The sequence below is a fragment of the Mustela erminea genome, chromosome 12, assembly GCF_009829155.1.
Source record: "Mustela erminea isolate mMusErm1 chromosome 12, mMusErm1.Pri, whole genome shotgun sequence".
Classification (NCBI taxonomy): Eukaryota; Metazoa; Chordata; class Mammalia; order Carnivora; family Mustelidae; genus Mustela; species Mustela erminea.
Window position 1 is genome coordinate 65548392 of NC_045625.1, and position 26116 is coordinate 65574507.

Sequence of the window (26116 nt, forward strand, 5' to 3'; positions counted from 1 at the left end):
AAGAGCAGCTTGCTGCAGAGAAAGCTTTGTGAGCAAAGGGAAAGCATGATGAGATGAGGTTGGTGGGGTAGACAGGCTCAATCGTGTAGGGCCTTGTGCATGGGGATCAAATGCTAAGACCAGTGGAACACTAGGGAGGAGTTTTAAGTAGATGAAGGCAAAAGAGAGCACCTGGTTCCCAAAAGCTGAGAAGTCATCAGCCCTGCCTTGGTAGGAACTGGGGATAAGCTCACTTGATGAAAATCATCAAAAACGGTTAGGAAAGTTTTCCATTTTTTTTTTTTAAATTTATTTGGGAACCCAGAGCCAAACCTTTTATTTCAGTAATTAGTTTTTAGATCTGGAATAATTACACAAAAGTGTGTTATATTATTTGTCTGCTCTCAACAAAAGAACATATTAAGGTAATACACTAGTAGTTCTGATTTAGGAAATGGTCTATTTTAAAAGTAAACTGCAGTATTTTTGATGTTTCATGAACTCAGAAACAGGATTATTTCAAAAAACACATGTAAGTGAATACTATTAATAAGATGCTATGTAATAAACATCGCTTTATAGGAGGAAGTCTTTGAATGTGCATGAGTGGCTCAGTTATTAAGCGTCTGCCTTTGGCTTGGTCATGATCCCTGGATCCTGGGATCCTGTGCTGTGTTAGGCTCCCTGCTCAGCGGGAGGCCTGCTTCTCCCTCTCCCTCTGCCCTTCCTCCTGTTCCCTCTCTCACTGCATCTCTCTCTGTCAAATAAATAAATAAATAAAATCTTTAAAAAAAAAAAAAAGAAGCAATCTTTGTCCTCAGGAGTCTAAAACTCATCAGGGAAGACAAGGCATGAACGTTTCTATGGTACATGATTAGGCTCTTATAAGAGCTAAAAATAGTCTTGTCCTCATTCAGGGGACAGCTGTCCTTGAGTGTTGGGGTGACCAGGAAAGAATTCCTGATGTGGGCAGCATTTGAATTGGATCTCAGGGAACTCTACAGTAGATAAACTGAGGGGAGAGCATCCTTAGCATAGGAAAAGGGATGTTATGAAGGCAAGAAAGGTTAGGCATATTTGGTGTAAGCTGGCAATGAATTTGGCTGAAAGCTGAGGCAGATGCAGGGGATTACTGAGAATCGTGGCTTACTGGTGGCTGGTTGATGACAGGAGTCGGTCGGCAAGGCTGTGGACCTGGGCTGGAACAAGTACCCACCGGAAGGTATATTTGAAACTGAATACTAAATCCCTAATTCTCCTGGGATTTTTTGGTCGTCTATCAGGGAAGCATTGGGTTTCTTTTACCATGTCTGTGCGTCTTTCTCCTGAAGGCACCTATGTGCTTTGATCTCCATTAGTCCAGGTCTGCTTCTGTTTTTTCAGAGGACTGCCCTCAGGCTACTGTGGCCAGTTTACCTGTGAAATCAAAGAGCTGGTAGTTCCTGTAGTTTATGTCCATCCCTGGGCCCCCTGGGGTAGATTGTGAAAGCTTCCTGGCCTCAAGTCAGGTCCCTGAGATATAACTTACTCTCCAGAGTCCCTTGCAGGATCAGACTGAATTTACTCTCTGGGATTTTGCCTGAAATTGTGCCCATACTTAGCTGCTTCCTCTTTCTCTTCTGTGTCACACTCCACCTATTAGCCAACCTTCTTGGAGAAACTTCTTTAATAAATCACTTGGAGGGGCGCCTGCATGGCTCAGTTGGCCAAATGTCTTCCTTCCTTCATCATAGGTCATGATCCTAGGGTCCTGGGATTGAGCCCCACATCACGCTCCCTGCTCAGCAGGGAATCTGCTTCTTCCCTGCTTGTCCTCTTTCTTTCTCTCTCTTTCTCTCAAATAAATAAAATCTTAAAAAAATAAATAAATCACTTGGAAATGAGTTCTTGGCTCTGTGTCCACTTCTGGGGCAATTGTCCTAAGACGCTGCCAAGGGCGTCTTTAATCACTGCAACCAGTGCAAGACTGTCTAAGGAGAAGGTCCATTGAATATCACTGAGGACCACTGAGGAACAGCTTTAGGGGAACTGTGAGGCAGAGGCCAAATTATAAGAATTAAAAGAAGTGGGTGCTATGGACAATTTGTCATTCTTTCTGAATGTCCTATGCTTTTTGAAACCCTTGCAATGTTTGGGTATTTCTAGCTTTTTGCATTTTGCCTCAGCAAAGAAGGAACTCAGAAAGTGAAATTTCCAGTCTTTCTCAAAGCTGGGACGCAAGAACGTGACCCACACAGCACTGACCAGACACACCCATGTTAAATATCTGTTTAGAAATGAACAACTTGTAAAAGAGACTTTTTGAAGAATCCTTTATTTTTCTTTTGGTGGGTGGGAGCGGAGGTTTTGGCTTTTTGAAGAGCAGTGGTTGTGAGGTGTGTCCTGACTGGAAAAAAAAAAAGTGTTGTTGGGGTGCCAGGGATAGCGAAGTCCTCTGTAGTGCTTGATCAAGCTCCACAGTGGGTGTGGGGCCTACTTAAAAAAAAAAAAAAAAAGAATCAGAAAAAGATTTATACATAAGAGTCTTAATCATAATGCCATTTATAAAGGTTAGAAAACATTTAAAATACTCAAGAATATGAGACTACTTCAACAAAATATGGTTTAGTGATGTAAGAAGAGAAGATCATTAAAATCATCTTGTTGAAGAATTTTTAGGAATAAAAGAATAATCATGACATGCGGGGGAAAAAAAAAACCAACCCAACCAAGATGCAAACTCCATATACTTTACTCTCCCAGTTGTGTAAAATAAAGAATTCTGCTAGAAACAGGAAGTAACACAAAAAAGTGCCAAAATACTAAGTGCTTAATACTCAGAGGTAGAAAGTGAGGTGATATAAATTTGCTTTTCCATAGTTCTCTAGCTTTTCTGTAATGAGCATATTAGTTTCCTCTTGCTAAAACTTCATTTTAAGTAAAATGTTCCATGATCCCTGAAGATGGGCCATTGACCTTTCTGCAGTCAGTAGGGTTCCAATCTGCACAGAAAATAAGCCTTTTGTTTCAGCTCCAAAACTAAAGCTTGAAATGGAATGGGATTCCCAAGACATCTAAGCCCTGGTTAGCAATCGTTTGGATGAATGCCAAAGAAGGGTCAGCAAGTTCTTGCTTCACACAAACTCAAGACAGTGAGGTGAGAACACATGCCAGTCAAGGGTCCACCACTTGTTTCATCTGGTGCTTCTTAACATTAATGCATATGTGAATCTACCAGGGATGTTGATAAAATAAAAATTGATCTCAATAAATCTGGATAGGGCCTGAGGTTCTGCATTTCTAATAATATCCAAGATAATGCTGTCGCTGTTGGCCCATGGGCCACACTTTCAGTTCAAAGCTTAGACTCTTCCCTAGACAGCCCAGCATTCCCTGCTTGCAAATATAGAAGATTTAAAAACAAGTCCAATCAGCAGGCTTTAATTGGATAAGTAATTTGCAGCTGGTATCTGGAAGCCCACATCTGGGGAGACAGTTCTGGGGGCAGCAGGTCATTAGGACATTAACAAATGATCTCATGGTGCAAGTGCACTCATGTGGATGTGTACAAGGCATATGTGTCTCTTGTCACATATGTATTTGTGTGTATTTGTGGTGAACTTCTTGGAGGAAATTCTCCGGCATTGTATTTCCTCTTTCCTGATGGAGTTGCTTTAGTGATCAAAAGAGCAAACCACCAATCCTTTCCCCTTGTCTTTTTCTTATTCCCTTTCATAAAACCTCTGGTCTCTGCATGTGTGCTCAGTAATAAGAGAAGCCAAGGCCTCCTGTGGGTCCTAGGAAATGCATTATCTAATCTAAAAATAGACAAGAGCCTATTGTCTCATGCACAAGTAAATCCCATATACTAATCCGGCAGAAAGTGATCTAGCCTTTTAAAAGATTTATTAGCTCCTGATCTTTTCTCTATGCATGACTATTTTTCATCTCATTCTATGACGGATAAATTGAATTAAGCGAGAGCTAAAATAACTCCTCTTTAAAGGTATATAAATCTTTGTTATGGAAACCTTGGGGTTTAGGAGGCCTCTAGGTACTTGAAGTACCAAAGCATTGAACAAGAAAGAGAAAAGTCACAGTTATTATTGGAACAGATGGTTTCCCAACAGTGGTGTATTATAAGTGTTTAACAACGAGTTCTTTAACAAAACACACACACACACACACACACACACACACAGAAATATTGCGGGGTCTAGGGGAGAGGGAAATGGAAAGCGATTGCTAAGGGGTATGGTTTTTTGGGGGAGTGATGAAAATGTTCTGAAATTGGATATTTTGATGGTTGCACAAAGCAGTGAATACACTAACGATCAGTGACTTGTACAATTTTAAATGGGAACAGCACACAGGACCCACCTCCCCACAACCTTTGTTCACACCGTTTGCCAATTTCCATGCTGTAAACTACTCCCATCATGGCGGATTCCAAGCTGCCCAAATGGCATTACGGAAGGCAGCTGGGAAGGGTCCGGTCTCTGGCACAGAACTGGTTCCCAGTGTGGCAATTCGTTTTCTGACCACCGGGGTTGAAGGGGATATTCAGGGGTACACAGCTTTTCTGGAACACAAGCTTTGGGATTGTCCTTTCTTGTTTTTCTGGTTATTTGTTTTTGTTGTTCCTTCTGTCTTAAAGTGATCGGGATGTGGTGAAGAGTCTGAAAATGGCACCCTCAAGTCCAACATGTGTTCGTTTATTAATTTAGATTTTCAACAACATATTGATTAAGGGTCTCCTCACACTAGTCTCTGTGCTTTATGCCACAAATTCTAAGGTGTGTGGAATGACTCCCCTGAGGAGACCAGGGTCTAGCCAGGGGTACAAACATAAGCATGACCATTGTAGAACTTGGGCCTGTGTGTATGATTTAACAGAGGAACACGCACCCTGATTGAGAGAATTATTTTCCTTGGTACGTGGAGAATAGTGGTGGTATCAGAGACTGTCTCACAGAAGAGGAGATATTGGGCCTGGAATCAGAGAAGGATGTTGTAATTCAAAAAAATGGCATGAGGGAAAAGCATGGAGGCCTGAGGAGATGAGATGCCGTGGAAATAAGCACTAATGTGCTGTGGCTAGGTCATAGATTCATCAGCGGCTGAGATGAAGAGTGACCAGAAAGATGAGCTGATATATTTTTAACACCTTGATGGGCCACCCTAAAGAGTTTGCACCTATCCCGCAGTCACTGGGGAGCCATTGAGATTTCTTTCTTTCTTTTATTTTTTTTTAAAGATTTTATTTATTTATTTGACAGAGAGAGATCACAAGTAGGCAGAGAGGCAGTCAGAGAGAGAGAGGGAAGCAGGCTCCCCGCTGAGCAGAGAGCCCGATGCGGGACTTGATCCCAGGACCTGAGATCATGACCTGAGCCGAAGGCAGTGGCTTAACCCACTGAGCCACCCAGGCGCCCCGCCATTGAGATTTCTTAAGCAAGGGAGAGACATGCACAGCTCAGAGTATTACTGAGGGTCCACGGGTAGGAAAGAGAGATGAGAAGAAGCTAGTATTAGGGAGGCCAGACAAGAACATTGCGTTATTCCGGCTAATGGAGATGAATACGAGATGAATATGGTGATGTGTGAGGGTAGAGAGTGGAAGGGATGCAGTGGAGAAATACATCAAAATAACATTCATAGAGCTGAGAACACAACTGGATGTGCATGGGGAGCTTATGGTGGAATCAGGCTACGGTAGAAGTTTCTTTCTTGGATAGCCAGATAAATGGGGTTTCCTATATAATGTCTTACACATGGTGGGTGCTGAGAGGAATATTTGCAGAATGTTGGCACAAACACCTGGGATATAGAGGGGCAGCAGAAAGTGATGGAATGCATTGAGTATGTCGAGCTATATCAACCATGCATCAGAGCAAGGTTACTTAGTAGTTATGGGACCTTGAGCAAATTTCTCTAAGCCTTAGTTGCTTCACCTGTCAAGTGGGAGAATTATTTGAACTTCAAAGGACTTTGGTCAAGACTAGAATTAATACAACCCCTTAAATTATTTCTTAAAAGAGCAATCATGTAAGTGGCCCTAAAAGGTCAAGGGTCTCCAATCACAGTCCACAGCTCACTTGTGGAGAAAGACCACTTGCCTCCTACTATGTAGCTTCCCATGTGATCTCTGAAGCCTTCTTGACAGCATCAGAACTGGGGCATTTTTTTCAACTCATAAATTTGGCTTGAATCCAGATTTTGAGAGTTATTAGCGCTGGAATTACTTCAGTTGGAGGGATTTAAAAATCTACAACTATTTCTTGGGCTCCCGTAGGAGACTACGACAAATTTGTTACACAAATTGAGAATTAAAAAGGTGGTGGCTCACATGCAGTCACTACAAATAATGATTAAATCCTATTTCTTAGTGTCTGTCCGAAGGCCCCTCAGGTACACAGTAACTCTTGAGTGTGGTTAAAAGGCAGAAGAAGAAAGACCCATCCAGCGCAAATCTGATTTGAGGGATCTGTGTGGCTCAGCGGCTGGTATCCATGAAATCTTGATACAACAGAGAACCCTATGATCCCTGGGTGGTCAGGAGCCCAGAACACATCTTATTTGGGAATCCCAGTAGCGCAAACTACCAGACACGGGAAGGGGACCCCTACGGAAGATGTTAAGGGAAGAGCATCAGAAAAGTGGTGAATGCCTTTGAAATGAGCAAAGGAGGTAAAAGGATGTCATCACAGGACACTTTTCCAGATTATCTCTACAGTTTCTTTGTCTTTGAGTGATTTTATAACCCTGTAAATTATACGTAACTGATAGCAATAAAAATAATTCATATTCATAGGCATGCGGATTAACCTTGTTTGGTTGAGAGGTCATTGATCCCCTCCAGGCCTCATGAAAAAAAGCATGTTTTGCATCTATTAAGCCAAACTATTTCAGCACTTTTGGGGACTTATACTTATGTCCACTCTTTGGTTTCTCCTTGAGCTGGTTGTAATATCTTACTGGCTTCCTAATTAGGAAATGAGTTGAATAAAATCTTTAACATGTTTATTTTATATGATGATCATGATTTTACTCTTGAAATAATTGATCATTAATTACTATTACTTCTTACTCACTTAAAAGCACAGGTAAAGAGAAGAGTCCCTCCAAACTCAGGGCATTGTCCGGGTGCTGGTGGGGAACAAAGAGTGACCCAAAGGAGTGGAAATCTGGCAAGACTCCCTCTGGGTTGCAGTGGAGGTCCAACTTCTATTTCCCCAAAGCAAGAGGAGTACCTCTTCAAGTAGACCTTAGGATGGGTCTTCAGATTTCTGGCCCATGGGAGATTCAATGGATGCTACATTGAGGAAGAAAAGGCAAATGAATACTTTAAAGGGCCGGGAAAATCTCCATCAGGATTCAGAAAAGTTCTTGTCTCTAAAAGCACATTAGAAAATCCATCTAATTTTTGACTGCCCGAGAACACACTGGTTGTGTGTCTCCTTATACGCATAAAATATAATGACACATTAACAATATACCAAAAGAAGTGGTCCATGTTAGTAGGACAGGGGTTTGTTTCTCACGATGGAGATTTTCTAAATGGATGATCCGTTTAGAAAATATGAGGATCCAGCTTTTCTCAGGATGGAGAGAAAGAGTCAGTGTGATTCATTAGAGGCAGTGGCAGTATGGAAGCCAGCCTGTAGGAAGCACAAAGAATTCCCAGAAGGAAGAGAAAGGTGGGTTGAGGAATGTGATTCTGGGCACTCAGAGCAACCCAAAGTGATGTTCTTAGTATGTCAGGATTTTCTTTTTTTCCTTTGCTTTAAAAAAAAAAAAATTATTTGAGAGAGAGAGAGAATGAGAGAGAGTGAGCATGAGAGGGGGAAGGTCAGAGGGAGAAGTAGACTCCCTACTGAGCAGGGATCCTGATGCAGGACTCGATCCCAGGACCCTGGGATCACGACCTGAGCTGAAGGCAGTCACTCAACCAACTGCGCCACCCAGACACCCCATGTCAGGACTTTCTTGGTAATGAACTGTCACCTCACAATTGCAGATATGGCAGGAGGTAATGGTGCAGAAAACAGAGGGGTAGTTGGGAGGACTACCTTGTCAGGGAAGGAGATGAGAGGAAAGACATGACTAACACTGGAGTCTCCAAACGGAAACCATGGAGGGAGGGGGCAAGGGAGTATTTGAAGGACGGTGTGTAGTGTTACACGTAAATATTACAAAATGAGAAGGAAGCTGAAGAGTGAACGACAATAGGAAAAGGAATCCAAAGAAGGAAGAAAAGAAAAGGTAAGTAGAATTAATGAAATGGTAAGCAAAAAAGCCACACTTGCGGAGCCTGGGTGGCTCAGTCAGTTAAGCGTCTGCTTTTGGCCCAGGTCATGATCCCAGGGTTCTGGGATTGAGTCCCATGTTCAGCTCTCTGTTCAGCGGGGAGTCTCCCTCTGCCTGCTGCTCCCCCAGCTTGCCCTCTCTCTCTGCCAAATAAATAAATAAAAATTTTTTAAAAAACTACACACTCAACTATGGACTCTGAAAAACAACCTGAGGGTTTTAAAGGGGCAGGGGTTGGGAGACTGGGGAGCCAGGTGGTGGGTATTTAGGAGGGTACGGATTGCATGGAGCACTGGGTGTGGTGCAAAAACAATGAATACTGTTACGCTGAAAAGAAATTAAAAAAAAAATTAAAAAAATACTAGAACATAAAACAAATAAACAAAAAAACCCACACACTCGATCTTTTTAAAAAACCAATGAAAAAGGCAAACTTATAGCAAATCCTACCACAGAAAAAGCATCATATTAAATATGAGAAATTGACATCACTACAGAAAAGCAGGAAATTAGAAGATATATATACAAGGGAATAGATTGTACAAGTCAAGCCAACATATTGAAAAAAAAATGCCTTTCTCAGAAATGAAAATTGTCAAATCCAAATCCATTCCCAATTAAAAATCCAGAAATAAATCTTAATCATGTGTAAGATCTATAGGAGAAATACAAATCTTTACAGAAAGATACAAAATAGTAGTTATGGGTTGGAGAAACACAGCATGTTCCTAATGTCAAGGCTCACTACTATAAGGATTTTACTACCTGCCAAATTAATCTATAAATTCAGGACATTCCCAGTCAAATCCCAAGAGAATTTATGGGCCAAATAATTACAAAATTCATTTTGAAAAAGAAAACGTAATAGTAATGGATGCTGAGACAACCAAAAGAACAGTGGGGATGAGGGAAGGCCCCCTCAGTTCCCCAGTCTGCCCCCAAATATAGTATCCAGCTGGAGTAATTCAGAGTGTGCCAGTAGATACAGAACACAAATTGGACAAGGTGATAAATACTGTTGGGACACTAGGCTATTTGGAAATAGATAAAATCAGGCCCTTATTTTATACCAGACATAGAAATAAAGAGCTAAGACTCAAGAGCAGAACCATAAAAGAATCAGAAAGAAAATATTTTTATTTTTTTAAAATAGTCTTGGGGATGTGAGAAAGACTTGCAAAATGAGATACAAAACCCAGAGCCCCAAAGGAAAAGATTTATAGATTTGACTATGTAGAAAATAACACGTCTTGATGACAAATGCCCCTAGAAAAAGTTGAGACAACTTGGCTGACAAGAAAAAAATGATCAGTAACCAGCAAATATAAAAAGTTCCTAAAAATCAATATAAAACCAACAAGCAAAAGAGAGATGAACTAGTTGTTTGTGTTAAAAAAGGAGAAGAAAAAAATGTGAAGAATTACTCCAACATATTTAAGAAGTTGTCTCTGGGTGGTGGCATTGTAGAGGCATGATTTTTTAAATTATTTGGATGATCCACAATAAGCAGATAATAGTTTTATAATTAGGAAAAGACTGAAAATCAGCATATAAAATCTTGAATACTATGAACAACAAAAATACCAGAAGATGAACCCATAGATAGGCATGATTGTATCTAGATGGCAGATAAATGGTGATTTTCTTTTTTCTTCTGTTTTTCTTTCTTTTCCAAGTATTCTATGATGAGATTTGAACTTTTAAGCTTTAAAAAGACAGATTTTTAAATAATTCGTTGCATATAAATGATATACTATAAATGCGATAAACATGAATGCATTTTGTTTCAAAAGATTGTCCAAAAGTTATTTCTATCTTTTCAACTTCTTAAACTTAAGATGAAATCATAGGTGACCATGTGTGTATTCTATGGATGTGTTTTAAAGGAAAGCTGTAAGAAATTTTTTGACATATTGCAATATTTTATACCTGCTCCGAAGAAACCAACAATGCCTCGGGGTTGTTTTTTTATTTTTTAGTGGGGGCTGTCTTCCGGAGCCTGAAGGGAGAACACTGTTTTTGTTTTGTTTTGTTTTTTAACAACCATGGGTCAGGCACAGGCTTTAGTATAGAATTTCAACCTTTTGCCTTCTAGAGGAAAATGTCCTGTAAGATGTGGTCTCCGGGCTGACCAGATCATTAATTTTAGTTTAGCAAGTTCACGGCAAAAAAACAAACAAAAGAAACAAAAACAAGCCCCCCAAAACAAAAACCTAAACTAAACCAAAACAAAAGAACCCAGGAAAAACAAGTGGTGACTTGAATTTTAATTTTAGTATATTAACATGTCTTCAAGTTTTCTTTGGGGGAAATGGTGGTTTTTAAGGTACTAATGAAAAGGAATTCTGATCTGTATTTCTAATTAAATTTCTTCATTCTCATTTGCATTTTATTTATGAAAGTCCCCATCAAGCTATATCTGAATAAAATAAGAATCTCCCCGGGGACAGGGATACTTCTTATTTAAAAGTAAGAATTACTCCTTATTGAAAAATCTTCTTGCATTAGAAAGCTTCACGGAAGAGGGAAACTCCGAATTAATGTGCCTACGTGTTGGCATTCTGTATCTCAAGGAACTCTTCCAGCCCAAAGCTACTTTGTGTAAATTTCCAGGGTAGAGTGCTTACAACAGAGGCACAGAAGCCCTTGAAACTTACCCATGGCATTAGCGGATGGTTCCTTGTATCATTTTGCTACCTTCATTCAATTTCTTTGTTGATATCCAGGAAACTGGAATCTTTTCGTAAATCAAACTCTCCTATTAAGAACCTGCAGATCACGTTTCCAAAGCCACGGTAAAATCAGCCTTTGAGATCTGAAGTCTCTCTTTGTGGCAGCAACCAGGGGCCCAGAGAATTCTTTTCCTTTAACTAAAGAGAAGCCATTACCTAAGTTCCCCTCAGGCTCCTCTGCCATTAAATGGCAGGACTTCCATGAAAGTGTGTTCAGTGTTGTTGAAGCATTGCCTTTGGCTTTTTTAGTCACTGCCGCTGTGTGTTTGTTCAGCTGGAGAGGTCAAATGATTTGTTCTTCCAGAAGTTAATCATTTATGACAAATTTGCTCAGCGGATCTGTGCACGGAAATACGTGGCAGAAAGGCTGGAGAGGCACAGACGAGCACATTTGTCTTTTAAAAAACGCTCATATTCGTCAATGTACTTTCCCCTCATTTCAGACACTAGCCTCAGGCCACTAGTGTTTTGTTAGCACTTTCTTTCCATCATTTTCTATCCTGTTCTACTCTCCCCTTTCTTCATGTCAATTAAAGGCGTCGAACTTACCTTCACCTGCCAGGACGCATCAAGACTCAACCTGGGCTTCTCCTGGTTGAGTGGAGGTGGATTTTCTGGGGAAGCTTAGCTTGGGGCCGGTCTTGCTGGTACTGCCCTAGCACTGTGTTCACACGGGCGTGTGCTGAAAACATAGGACGGCAGATCACTTAACCTCTCTCTACTGCACCTTCTCAGGTCCCTCTCCCCAGCTATGGTTGGGGTCGGAGCCATTTTGGCCATCTCTGGGAACTGCCTAAGGAAAACTTGGGTTGGAGGTGCATCTAATGTGGATTTCTGTGGAATATACTTATTTGGTTCACACTCATGTCTGTGTACAGTTCAGTTAGTGCTGGTGTCCCCAGGCTGCTACTCTCCTGGTGTGAGGACAGGAAGGGGATGGCCCAGGATGGGCATCCCAGGTATGTGGGAGGCAGACAGAAACACTGTCCAGAAGGAATGGAGCCTGAAGGTAGTCTGTGAAAGCCGTCGATTTTTGCAGCTCACATGTGGAGGAAACTTGATAGAAATCTGCCCACATTTGACAACAATACTTTAAAAACAATTTCTGAAACATTATTAATAACAGCCGTGTTTTTTTTAAAGATTTTATTTATTTATTTGACAGACAGAGATCACAAGTAGGCAGAGAGGCAGGCAGAGAGTGAGAGGGGGAAGCAGGCTCCCCGCTGAGCAGAGAGCCTGATGTGGGGCTCGATCCCAGGACCCTGGGATCATGACCTAAGCCGAAGGCAGAGGGTTTGACCCACTGAAACACCCAGGCACCCCAACAGCCGTGTTGTTAAAAGAGTTTTCTAAACTATCAATAAGAAAAATTGGTCAACCATGCCAGGGAAAAGGTCTTTGACCTTTTATTTGGTGTTATAGCATCTTCGTCATATGAGGAAATGATCAGAGACCACAGCCAAAAACACAGGGAAAAAAGCATTTTTGAGATGTGTCAGGACTTTAATTTTTATAGTTTTTTGAAAATGTGTTATTTATTTTTATATTACTTTCCCCTGGGTTTTATGGTACATGTGATATTTGTCAGCTTTCCAAAATTTGTATTTTGTCGTGATTTCTGATTTCCTTCGCAATGTACCCAATTTTACATCCTTTTTAAAGAAGAGAAATCCTGAGACTGTTAAAGGGTTAGAGGCCTCAACACAAAGATCAGTCCCTGGTTTTAACTGTTGGAAACCATTGTGATGCTTCTGGAAAAAATAATTTATTCATTAAAGTTTCTAAGTGAGGACGTTTCAACTCAGAAGTTAAAACCTTGAAGGCAAGATTCCTCCTGTTCATCTTTCTGGTCTACTGTGTTCCAAGGACTTATAACCAATACATATGAGCCTGGAGAAAAGTCAGTCCTTCAAAATTGGAAAGTGCTTTTCTGAATCTGCACTCAGATTTTTCCAGCTTCTGTAAAATAAGATTTCAGCTTCGAGGGCATCCATTTCCACATGTTAGACCAACGCTTGGAAGTCTCTAAAAATATAAAGCAACATTCAGTAGGAAGGAAGCTATGTCATAAGAATAATTTGGCTGGTTCTTAAGAACAGTTAGTAACTGGGCACAGCCAAAGTCGGTGTGTTTGTCTTCTAACAGATCATAATACCAGGTGGCGTAGGAAAAGAAGGGAATGAGAGGCAGGCAGCATGTTTCAAAGGGGATTGCTGTGTGATGCAAAAGCCATGGATCCCAGAGGGAGGCATGTGCCGTCCCTGCTGTTCAGCGGGGCTAATCTGGTGCTTGGTACCAATGACTGGGGGAATAACAGACTGGTAGGACCTTCTCACGGGGAAGGAACCTTCTGGTGCCGCTTATGCATAGACTCCAAAAGACAAATGCCTTTGGAACATAAGGTAATTCAGATCTGATTATGTTGTGTGGTTCCCAGACTTTAGCCCCAGCAGCACCTGGAGGCCTTGTTAAGACAGAGCTCGATAATAAGCCTTAGACAGTCTATGTGGACCTAACTCTTGGAGAGGAAGTGTTCCAGACCCAAGACCCATTCTTGTGTCGCTGAGTGGGGGTCAAGAGACTGTGTACATGAGACCTTTCCTCACACTCAGCTATGCTCTGAGTGGGCACTGTTGGCATGGAGAAGCTTCCAGGTAGGCTAACTAGAAGTAAGCATTTCATGTGGTTAGTTTGGGGTCCATATTTGGCTTTCTCTGTTTGGACCTAAGTTAGAGGTGGAGGCAAAAATGAGAAATGCTTAATTAAGTCCTGGCCATTTGGTCTATTATTGCCATTGTTTGGCATGCTTCCCTGTTTAGTATAGACAGTGGTCTGACTTCCTGCTGTTCTAACTTATCGATTTATAGACTGGCTGGTTTCTTGGGCTGGTTACTATAGATAATGGGTTGGTTTTCTGATTTGGTTGCTTCTGATTATAAACCAGAGTTCTATTTTTACATATTGTTTGGCCACTGTCCATTTGTATATTAAGTCTCTTGGATGTTCAATAAAAGCTTCTTGCCTCAAATAGCAAGAGAATATAGACACATGCAGTAGCTGAAAACCAAGTCCCTATTCATCCATTCACTCTCGAATATTATTTAAACACCCGCTCTGTGCCATACATCATGACAGCACTCTGGATACAGTGAGGAACAGTGTAGGCTGAGTCCCTGTGCCTTTGGAGCTTATGGTCCATATAGAAATAAAGATCCTTGAGTAATTATAATGAAATATAATTAATGAATTCATTGAGGAAACATGAGATCTCCTCTGAGAGGACAAGAGTCCTAGGGAAAGAGATTTACACTGAAATTTAAGGACGAGTAGACATTAGGTGAAAATTGGTGGTGGAAGGAGGTAAGGGTGGAAAAGTGAGGGGAACATTTTTGTAGGCCGAGAGGTCATGGGTTCATCAGTTCTTGCTGTTTTAGTAAGAAACTCTCCCAAATCTCAGTAATTTACCCTAATAGAGTTATTTTTTCCACATACTAAGTGCAAATTTGGATGAGTTAGACCCTCTGCATGACTATCTTCCAAAGGTGATGCTGGGATCCAGGCTCTTCCATTTTGCAACTCTTCACTATCAGGTGCACAGATGGGAGACACGGTGACTAGGGGCATGGAAATCTCACATCTAGTTCGTAAGTCTTGGGATTGGAGATGACTCATCACATTTGCCTACATGTCATGGCAAAAATCAATCATTTGACCCTCCTAGATGTCTCAGGTCTGGGAAATAGGAAGACATGGACACATAGTGAGCTCTAGCAGCTTCTACAACAGAACAACACACCCAGGGATCACAGGCAGGAGGTAGTGCTGTGTTTCTGAGAAGCTGTAGTTTGGGATATGGAGGGTCAACGGTCAGGGGACAGCTGTTAGGACTAGACAGGGGGCCAGATAATTTGGGAACTTGGGAGCCACAATGGGGAATTTGGGCTTCACCCAAAGGACAATGAGAGCCATTGAAGGGTTAAAAAAAAAAAAAAAGGAGAGTGTTGAGATCAGATTTATGGCTTTTAGAAGATTGCTTTCATTTTATCCTGGATACTGTGCTGGAACAGGGCAAGACTGGGAAGAAGGAACAATGGAAAATGTTGATAGTCTATAAAATACAATGCTAATGAATTCTTGATCTTTGGTTGACAGCAGATAATCAGAGTTCAATGTGAACATGGTATTAGGCAAATTTAAAATCATCTGCTTCATTTAACATTTCTTGAATGCTAGCTTAATCCTGGTTCTGATATGTCTCAAAAAACAAAACTGAATCTCACTTCAGAGGTTAGCTATATGAGCATGATAACTTTTTCATAGGGGAACAGTACACCGCAGTTCTGAGATGAGAGGGGTCCATTTTATTTTGAGTGGGAGGGAAATGGAGGTGGTAAACCCATGTTTAACTGATTGGACACAGAAAGTCCTCACAATGGGAGAAATCAACCTAAAAATTTGGAATTTTATTGATAATGAGAACTCAGAGGAGATTCTAGCTGCCCTCTCACTCTGACAGTGTTGTGTCTGTTTTTGTGTCACTCACTCACGTGCCTGCACAGTCTCTTGGTTGCCCCATGGGAAACACAGCAAGACTCAACCTCAGATCTTCTCTGCAGGCCTAGAAGGAAAGCGAAGTCATGAAGTATCTTCCAAAGGTACCACTGGAAGCAAATGCATTCTTCTTCATAGTCCAGGGGAAATAGTAAGATCACCGGATGGGAGTTCAGGGAACTGGCCATTTTTTATCTGTCCATTTCCCTACATACCCAGCCTCCGTGGAACTTTCTTCTTCTCATACAGGATAATGACTTACCTGATTTAACCACAGGGCATTGTATTATATGGAAGGGTCTGTTATATTTTTATGTACTTTTTTTTTTTTAAAGGAAAGGGGAAGGGGTGATGAGGGGTGCAGAGGGAGAGGGAGAGAGAGGATCTTAAGCAGACTCCACACCCAGCGCAGGACCCGATGCCGGGCTTGATCTCACAACCCTGAGATCATCACCACAGCTGATATCAAGAGCCAGATGCTTAACTGACAGAGCCACTCAGGTGCCCCTTCATTCTTTACTTTTAAGAGTAATTTAATACAGTTAGTTTCGAGAGCTTCACTAACTGTTGCAGTATGTCTTCTCATGAGACAAGTCCTCTGGTGCCTTTGTCTAAAACAATGGGAGTCACATATGAAGGCAACACAATGAAAACTGTTTACTTCTTTTGCAGGCTCTTGCTCTCAACAGTCTCTTTACACTTTTTCAGGATGTAAAGGAAACAGCTGATGAATGCCTGTGTGTCTTTTTGGTGTTGCTTCTGTGTTTATTTTTAAATAAGTCAGAGAGACACAACCCATGGAAAAGATCCAGGCCTCAGCTCTGTTGCTCTCTGCTAAGGGCGTGGCTATAATATTGCCAGGTCTTGCTTGGAAGGCTTAAACTTAAAAACTCTTTTTTTTTCCTTTCTTTCTTTTTCTTTTCTCTTTTCTTTCTTTTTTTTTTTTTGCATTCTCCTAAAATTCGCGGAAAGCCTAAATTTACAAATTAATGGATAAACAGATTCAGAAGAAACTCTTAGCTCTTTGCAATGCTCTATGTGGCCGGGTTGGAAGTCTGAAATAAAAAATCATATATGATAGATCCCTTAAAAATGTTTTTATACCTGGTTTGTACAAGTAGCAGAGGCTCATGCTCGTTGTCTTAATCTGTTCAGGCTGCCATAAGAAATACCACAGGCCGGGAGGCTTATAAACAACGAACATTTATTTTACAGTTCTGGCAGCTGGCACGTCCAGGGTCAAGACACAGGCAGGTTTAGTGTTTGGTGAAAGCTTCCTGGTTTCTTTTCACTTTGTCCTCACATGGCAGAAGGGCCTCGGGAGCTTTCAGGGGTCTAAGGGCACTAATTCAATTTATGAAGCCTCCCTGCTCATGACCTAAGCATCTTCCAAGGTCCTCACCTCCTAACACTATCACAGTGAGCATTAGAATTTCAACATATGAATTTGGAATGTGGGGGAGATAGGCGGGCCATAGCATTCATTGAAAATCAACCATCCCAACAGGTAGAGCTGGTTTTTTTTTTTCTGTTTTTTAATTTTTTATTTTTTATAAACATATATTTTTATCCCCAGGGGTACAGGTCTGTGAATCACCAGGTTTACACACTTCACAGCACTCACCAAAGCACATACCCTCCCCAATGTCCATAATCCCACCCCCTTCTCCCAACCCCCCTCCCCCCAGCAACCCTCAGTTTTTTTTGTGAGATTAAGAGTCACTTATGGTTCGTCTCCCTCCCAATTCCATCTTGGGGGCTTAAGTGGGTAGAAGAAGAATCTAGAGCTGGTTTTTTATAAAATGTTATCTAATAGAGACTGTGCTGTATATAGTTTCTCTCACTTACTTAGGTATAACCATTTCCCCCATGGCATTACTATTTCTTTGCAAATATATTTTTAGTGACTGTATAATATTCTGCCGTGTGAAATTTTCATAACTTACTTACTGTTTGTCCACTGGCTGATGTTTAGGTGTTTTTGCGGTTCTGACAGCTATGTTTAATACTGTAATCATTATCTTGGTGTATATGCTTTTTGTCTTTATTTGTAATTTCCATAGATTCCATGAATTCTTAGAAGTAGACTGGGTCAAAAGACATAAATATTTCCAAGGCTCTTTTTTCTGTCACTAATAAAATGATTCTATGGTTCTTTCTTCTTTAACTTGTTGATGCAATAAATTGAACTCAGGTAAAAAATACTGTAGGGAAAATTTTGAAGAAGTGCTACCTACGTAATTTTTTTTTTAAGATTTTATTTATTTATTTAACAGACAGAGGTCACAAGTAGGCAGAGAGGCAGACAGAGAGAGAAAGAGGAGGAAGCAGGCTCCTCACGGAGCAGAGAGTGAGATATGAGGCTTGATCCCAGTACCCTGGGATCATGACCTGAGCTGAAGGCAGAGGCCTTAACCCACTGAGCCACCCAGGTGCCCCAGCTATCCATGTAATTGTATAGCAAGTTTGTAAAATTAGATTAGGTAGGATTATTGGTAAGTCAACGTAGGGGGGGCACATGGATATATAGTGAGCATTGAAAGTTTTTACCACAAACCAGCATGTGCAGAGGTCCAAAGGCATAAGAAAATGGTGGCAGAAAATGGCAGCTGAAGGTTGAAGAGCATCTATATTTAATGTTTCCCTGTTTTCTCCAACATCTAGGGTCTTTTCCCTAGCAGGATGACTCAAACCTTCAGTTGTGTGGGATTTGAGAACTTGGTTGTTTTGGTCTTTATTGTATGAACTTGGTTTTTCATTGATCAGAAGTGTTTGTTCAGGAGGTGTTAAGAGGCGTCCAGCCAACCCCCCTGGGTTGCAGACTTAGTGTTCCTTAACATTTCTTGATTGAGTCACAGCGTCTATGTCTCCTGGTCAGTTTGCTAACTCTTTGCTCTGCCTGCTAGATTAGTTGTGTGAAGAACCCAGAATGGCCGTTGCATAGTCTTCGGCCTCTAAGGTAACAGAGCTGAAACTGCATTCTCTGTAGAAGAATTTCTCCTTTGAGCATTAAGACCACCAAATCCTTTGATCTCAAGATTTGAGTGAGAAAATAAAATTCCCCATCAAGTAATCTGGCCATTTCTACTCTCTTCTTTTGGTTCCCAAGCCCAAGCATACTGGCCTTTTAAACACCCTCTTTTTAGGGCGCCTGGGTGGCTCAGTGGGTTAAGCCGCTGCCTTCGGCTCAGGTCATGATCTCAGGGTCCTGGGATCGAGGCCCGCATCGGGCTCTCTGCTCAGCAGGGAGCCTGCTTCCTCCTCTCTCTCTCTGCCTGCCTCTCCATCTACTTGTGATTTCTCTCTGTCAAATAAATAAATAAAATCTTTAAAAAAAAAATAAATAAACACCCTCTTTTTAAACACTTTATTCAGAAGTGACACATTACCTCTCATACTCTAGAAGTCAAAACACAGCTGCAGGCTGAAGCTAACTGCAAGGGAGGCTGGGAAATGTAGTCTGGCTGTCTGCTAAGCAGGAAAAGGAAATGAGTCTATGAACACCTCGCAATCCCTACCACCCCTCCCTTCCCTTCACCAAATCAGTTTTTGCAGTGCTCTGCACTCCTTCTTTCATAAATAGGTTTCAAAATTATGACATAGTTCTAGTTTTATTAAAAATGCAGTAAATACATTTTTTTTCTTTTATGTGCGGTTTGTTTCAAAGAGAAGACAAGTGTCACTCCTCTATTTTTAACCAGGAGCCTAGACACCAATGAGCGGGCTACCTATTTATTTTTAGTGACCACATTTTGGACTGTTGTCAATTCTTAAATTTGAATAATTAGATTTAGATTCAGAATTAGGTTTTAGATTTTTGTTCTTGGCACCTAAGTACTTCTTTAGGTAATTAAATGCAACTTGGTGCTGCCCGTTATGTTTGAAAATACCTTAGAAATGATTTTCTTTTCTTTGTGTACAAAAGTATCCAGAACAATCCAAGGTCAAACACTAAATTCAGTATCCTAAATTTTGAATGCAAATCTTTTGCATTCATTGATAACAAGAGAAAAATCACGAGCAATTGTTCTTTGATGACTTCTTAGTATTATTTTATGTAACAACTTCCAGGTAAAGCCCCTTCAGTGATAAGACTTTCTCAGCCAAATCACAGCTCAGTCAGAAAACCCAGTGCAACCATTTCTGGGCCTGGTTGAGCACAAAAGAGGGTGAATAGGTGTCTCAATCAGTACGTATTTATTAAGTGCTTTGTATGGACTCCTCCCTGTTTGGGAGCCCAGAATTCTTGCTCCCTGGTGTGAAGGATGGGATTCTGAGTATTTGAAGAGCCAGTAGCCTGTAGTGTAAGTCATTTAAAAGGTTTCATAAAAGTGTCATAGAAAGACTTTACTATCAATTAAAACTCCAGCATTTGTTCATTCAACTTCTCCTTATTTTTATAAATTTCAAATAAGCCTTGATGCTGTTTTGAAAAAGACCTTTACAGATACAATGAAAAGTCTTTTGCATATTAAAAATATGGTAAAGGAATTGCTTAGTTTGGCATACTTGAAGGAAAAATCATTCATGGGATATAAATACCATGAAATCCAGAAGTAAGTATAAAAATAGATCAGAGGGAAAGGCTTTTTATTTTATTAATTCACTTTTGGGGTGAGAAAAGCTTTTTAGTTGTAGGTTTTCTTAAAAAGAGCTTAAGAAAGAAAATATTTATTTTTCCCATAATTCACAGAAATGAACTCGTTTTAACCATCATTTTAATAAGAGCATTTTTGTAGAGATAAAATTATTGGTACTCAGGCAGAATTGCTTGCCTCAGTTTACACAAGTAGGTATCAAAGATTTAATTGCTTTAATCATTATAAGGATTAGTGTTGAAGCAATGCACTTGGGTCTTAGGTTTGTGTGGTGCTGTGTTTTACACGTTCACACACTGTTGTTATTTTCACACATTGTTCAAACACTGTTATTTTTAAAAAATATTTTATTTATTAATTTGAGAAAGAGACAGAGAGAGTATGAGCAGGGGGAGGAGCAACGGGAAAGGGAGAAGCAGACTCCTACTGACCAGGGAGCCTAATGCGCGGCTCCATCCCAGGACCCTGAAATCATGACCTGAGCTGAAGTCAGATGCTTAACTGACTGAGCCACCCAGGCATCCCTACAGGCTCACACATTAATTCAAAAACTTTTAGTCTTTCTTCTTTTGCCTCTTGAGATATAATAGCAACATTTGCCCTGTGTCCAGAGTATGCATTCACGTTGGCATCTAGCATCATGATGAGACACTGGTTCTGAGATCCAAGGTTTTGCGCTGTGCGTCTGAAAGGTGTCTCTGTTCCAGGTGGATATGCCTCCTCTGCCTTTTTTCTTTCTCCTCCACCTTTTCTATGTGCTCTCTAGTCTTCATTTTTCTCATTTTCTGAATCTCTGAGCCACCATTGCAGGGTCTGCCTGGATTTTGATTTGAGCAGAGAGTGAACTGTCCTTTCAGTTCTTGGGAGAGTGAGTTAAGCTCTTGCCGGAGACTCACTCCTGGTAGGGAGAGCAGTGGGGTTCTTCACTGTCTTGAAACTTTGAATTGCTGGAGGAAGGGGCTTGAGTGGAGGATGCTGGTGGGCTATGCCGACCTGCTTCTTCCTTAGGCACCCTACCTCCTCTGCTCGCTCACATCTGCATGACTCACCCTCATACTTCCTTTAGGTCTTGCGCCAATGGTGCTGATGTTTGTTGAATGAATAAATGTTGACAGGGGGCCCGTGACTGTCGAAGCTGGCAGGACCATTAACGACCATGGGCAACACCAGTTATGAAGCTATGCGTCCAAGAAGATGTCCCTTCAAAATCTCCCCTTGTTCTCATAAGTTGCTTCTCAGGTAAGGGGTAAGATACCAGTTAATAAGTAGGTGGATATATGGTATGTTCTTAAGTTAATTATGATTCATATGTTTTGGCACAGTTTCTCTCCACGACGATTATGGGACTTGGGGTCGGGTTGCAGGGTATCACCTGGAAGTGTGCAAACACCAAGTTTCTGAGGGAGGTTTGTATGAGGTAGAGGAAGGTTTTGGATTGCAAAGGCAAGGTGAAAAGTAAAAAATCATGTAGGAGTGAGAAGTAATACCTGTTAACTCCATTGTGCCTGTTGTCACGCTGTTCTTTTTACATAATATATATTTTACCCTGTGAGCAAGATTCAAAGACTTTCAAAGCCACTTTTCTTACTTTAAATAATGAATTTTATGTATCATTAAATTTGTAATTATATAAAAGTCATAGCTATTTTATATCTGGTATGGAACTCTTAGTAATACCTCAGGCATCAGCTCCGCCTTTTAAAGAAAGCTGTTTTCAGTTTCCTTAGAGTCTTAAGGATGAGAAGAAGATTTGAGCATGAGTGAAATCCTCTAGAAAAACAGAGAAGGGGAAGGAAGCTGCCAACAGGCTACGTTCCTTGAGGAGAATTCTGGAAAACTCTGAGAAGGGGCCCAGATGACAGCAGAACCCAGAGGGCTCTGCCCATCTGATCCTCTGCCAGCCTGCATGGAGATGGGCAGGATGTAGCTTTGAGATATACTGACTGGGGGCTCCTGTCAGGACCAGGAAAGAAGAAAGAACATTCCTTGGTTCCTGCCCTTTATCATTCTCTATTTTTTCCCTCATTTAGAGAAGTGCTATGAGACTACAGAGGAAAGACAAGATCATGAGGTCAGTTCAACATTTATTTATTGAACACATACGATGTGCTAGGCTCTGAGGGTACAAAAATGAATAGTGCCTACCCCAAGCAGACTTAACAGGGTCTCTACATGACATGCTGAGGGACGGAGCGTGGGACTCTCCATGCTGTGGGTCAAGGCGGGCCACTCCTACTGACCAGTTGGAATGACAGTTGCTAAAAAACATCGCTCAGTCCTCTCTTTCTCTTTTTCACACTCTCAACATCATTCTCCTGTCTTCTCACCACTTTTTAGGGTGATTTGCATCATTTCTTAGGAATGTCACATGCAACTAAATAAAAAATCATATGATTGGCATTTACTGAGGCATTCTGGGTGAGGCAACATATAAAACCTTCTTTCAATATTTTCTCTTATAAGCCTCATGAAAACCCTACTAAAAAGTCCCATTATTATCCTTCTTTTACAGATGTGTCAAATAAGGCACAGAGAGGTTCAGTCACTTACTCAAGTTCACACAGCTGGCACATGGTAGAGCCCTGATTTCGACCCAGTTCCAGAGCCCACATTCTGTGTACTTCTGCTTCCGACTAAACCCAGTGTCCCTCCTAAATCTTAAGGTTTTATTGCTCAGGTGATGAACTCTCAGTCTGACGGACTCATTCTGAGCAAGAACGCGGTGTGCCTGAAACCATCCATAGAGAGTCCTAGGTAGTGCTCAAGAGTGTTTCCAGAGAAGGAAGCTGGGTGTGGCCTTACGCACATGAGGTGGAAACCTCACCTTCTCAGGACTTAGAACCAGGGGCCAAACTGTACCCACTCTGAAGCTTTTAGGATTTGGATTCGTATCCTTTTCTTTATAGCTGATATTAAGGTTTAATTTTTCTCAGATGCCTGTTAGGGTCATAGTCAAGCTAGAACCCTCTCCTTTCCATGAGAATCCAAGCAAGCTTGATCCTGACTGGATGCTAGATTGGAGAAAAAAAATGTGGGAAAACCAAAATATATAAGTTGGAAGACGAAGATTTTCCAAATGCCCTGCCAGGAAGTGTTCAGCATTCAGATATTCTGGGCTACAACAACAACCACCACAAAGTAGAAAATAAAAAGAAAAGAAAAGAGTTAGTAGACATCTGTGATAAGTAAAGTTTTCAATTTTCTTCTAACTATTTTTTCCAAACTCATATTCAAATTCATTCTCAAAGAATTTTCCATCTTCTGGCATTTGTATATGATTGCATAAATATTGTGAAATATTAACCAAAGTTTCTTTTCTTTGTCCTTTCTTTCCTTTGTACTTCCTCTTTGTTAAGGGCCAGGCTGATCCTGCACAAAGACCTAAATGTAAGATGTGAAACCATAAAACTCCTAAAAGAAAGCACCAAGCAGTAATCTTTTGGGCATCCACTTTAGCAACATTTTTCTGGATATGTCTCCTGAGACAAGGGAAACAAAAGCAAAAGTCAACTATTGGAACTACACCAAAATAAATAGTTTTTGCACAATGAAGGAAATCGTCAATAAAATAAAAAGGTAACCTACTGAATGATAGAAGATAGCTGCAAATTACTATCTGATAAGGGGCATAGATCTATAACATAAAAAGAACTTATACAACTCAACACTAAAAAATCCAATTAAAAAATGGCCAGAGGACCTGAACAGACATTTCTCCAAAGAAGACATCCATATGGCCAACAGACACATGAAAAGAGGTCAGGGAAATGCAAATTGAAACCATAATGATATCACCTGATGCCTGTCAGAAGGGCTAGTGTCAAAAGAGAAAAACAAAAAACAAAAAATAAAAAAAAATACCCCAACGAAAACATATGTTGGCAAGGATGGGGAGAAAAGGAAACCCTCATGCACTGTTGGTGGGAAATAAAATTGATGCAACTTCTCTGGAAAACAGTATGGAGATTTCTCAAAAAATGAAAAATAACAATACCATATAGCCCAGTAATTCCACCCCTGGGTATTTACACAAAAAGAATAAAAACATGAATTTGGGAAGTATACGGATCCCTATATTTATTGCAGCATTATTTACAATAGCCAAGACATGGAAATAGCCTAGTGTCCACTGATAGATAAATGGGTAAATAAGATGTGATACATGTAAATATATAAAATGAAATAGTATTCACTCATAAAAAAGAAAGAGATCTTGCCACTTGTGACAACATGGATGGATCTAGAGATTACTAGGCTAAACAAAATAAGGCAGACAGAGAAAGATAAATACTATATGATTTCCCGTGTATGTAGATCTAAAGAATAAGACTAATGAACAAACAACAGATAAACAAAAAACAGAAACAGACTGGAGTTGCCAGAGGGGAGGAGTTGGAGGGAATGGGCAAAGTAAGTAGAAGTGATTAAGAGGTACAAACTTCCAGTTATAAAATAAATAAGCTGTGCAGATGTAAAGTACAGCATAGGAAATATGATCAATAATATTGTAATAATGTCATGTGGTAATGGATGCCAATCATACAATTCAGGGTGAGCACTGAGTTGTACAGCTCTAACTAATATAACATTGTACCCAAAAAAAAAAAAAAAAAAAAAAAAAAAAAGAATCTCAAAAAGAGTTGGAAAAAAACTAGAGTATATGTTCTAAAAACAAAACCCAAACCACAAGATTCTCAGGCAAGGAATAAAAATTCAAAAAGAAAAGAAGAAATATATTCTTGGCATTTGAGTTTTAACAGACTAGCAGGGGAATAGAAAGGACAGCAGACAGACAGAAGATCTGGTAGAAAACAGCATGAGTCACAGCAAGGATTCCTTCTTCCAGGACAGAAAAAGAAATTCTTTAAGCAGCAAGGAAGGGTGAATGGGAGAACCAGAGGGAAAGTGAGGAGCCTCCTTTATTTGAGGTTGTTGGAGACCCTCCTGGACACGAGGAATAGACAGTGCTGCGGGACCAGGTCGGGTGATGGACATCTTAACAGATGCTTTCATGCACAATCAGATGCCACCTTCCTCCCCTGCCCTAGTTCCTTGGCTCAATGAAGGCTTTCTAGACCTTAGATCCCATTCTTGGGAAGGAAGGTGGAATATTACACTAGGCAGAGGAGGGCTTGAACAGAAGTTTTAGGTTGAATTATAAAAAATTAGGAATGCTATATCTTATTTATCTGCTTCTAATGTGTGCATCATGCTTTGGGTCTGTCTTGCACCAGAAAGAATAATGAGGAAGATTATCCTCCACTACTGTTGACTGCTTAAACCAATGGGTTTGCCTGTTGCCACCTGGTACCCGAGGGTCTTCTGTTCCTAAAAGAGGCCCAAGGAAAGAACAATAGGGTGTTAGGGAAGGTTGAGACCAATCCTCGTTTTCCTATGAAGGTTTCTACCAAACCGACTACATTTCTTTTGATAGTGCTATCAGGTAGTTCTGGGGTTGGTATACCATAACTTTATCCATTTTTAAAGCAATTTAATGACTTGAAAAATTTAAACATTCATTTTCTTTATATAAGGAATAGGTAGTAACCTAAGGGGCGGGGGGAAAGGATGCAGAGTAAAAACCTCCCTTTAGGGATGCCTGGGTGGCTCAGTGGGTTAAGCCTCTGCCTTCGGCTCAGGTCATGGTCTCAGGGTCCTGGGTCGAGCCTCACTTCGGCTCCACTTCTGAGCCTCACTTCGAGCCTCACTTCTGCTCAACAGGGAGCCTGCCCCCACCTCTGCCTGCTGTCTACTTGTGATCTCTGTCTTTGTCAAATAAATAAAATCTTTAAAAACAAACAAACACCTCTCCTTTTAGTACTGGTCCCAGCTCCCTGGATCCCTTTTGAAGCAACCACTGTTACCAGTTTCTAATGCATCCTTTAAAGACAGTCAATGCACATGGCAGCAAATGTGCAAACATTCTCTTATTTATTTCTCTTTTTCCTCAAATGGCAGCTAATA

General features: G+C 40.7%; 1 long non-coding RNA gene across 1 annotated transcript; it reads right to left on the reverse strand.

The window, feature by feature from the left end:
- Nucleotides 1–2274: 2274 nt before the first annotated feature.
- On the reverse strand, nucleotides 2275–11284 carry LOC116571118. The gene is made up of 3 exons (XR_004277716.1): nucleotides 10926–11284; nucleotides 7053–7273; nucleotides 2275–2451 (listed from the first exon to the last, which is right to left on the reverse strand). It is a non-coding gene; the product is annotated as an uncharacterized LOC116571118 (long non-coding RNA).
- Between the last annotated feature and the right edge of the window lie 14832 nt (nucleotides 11285–26116).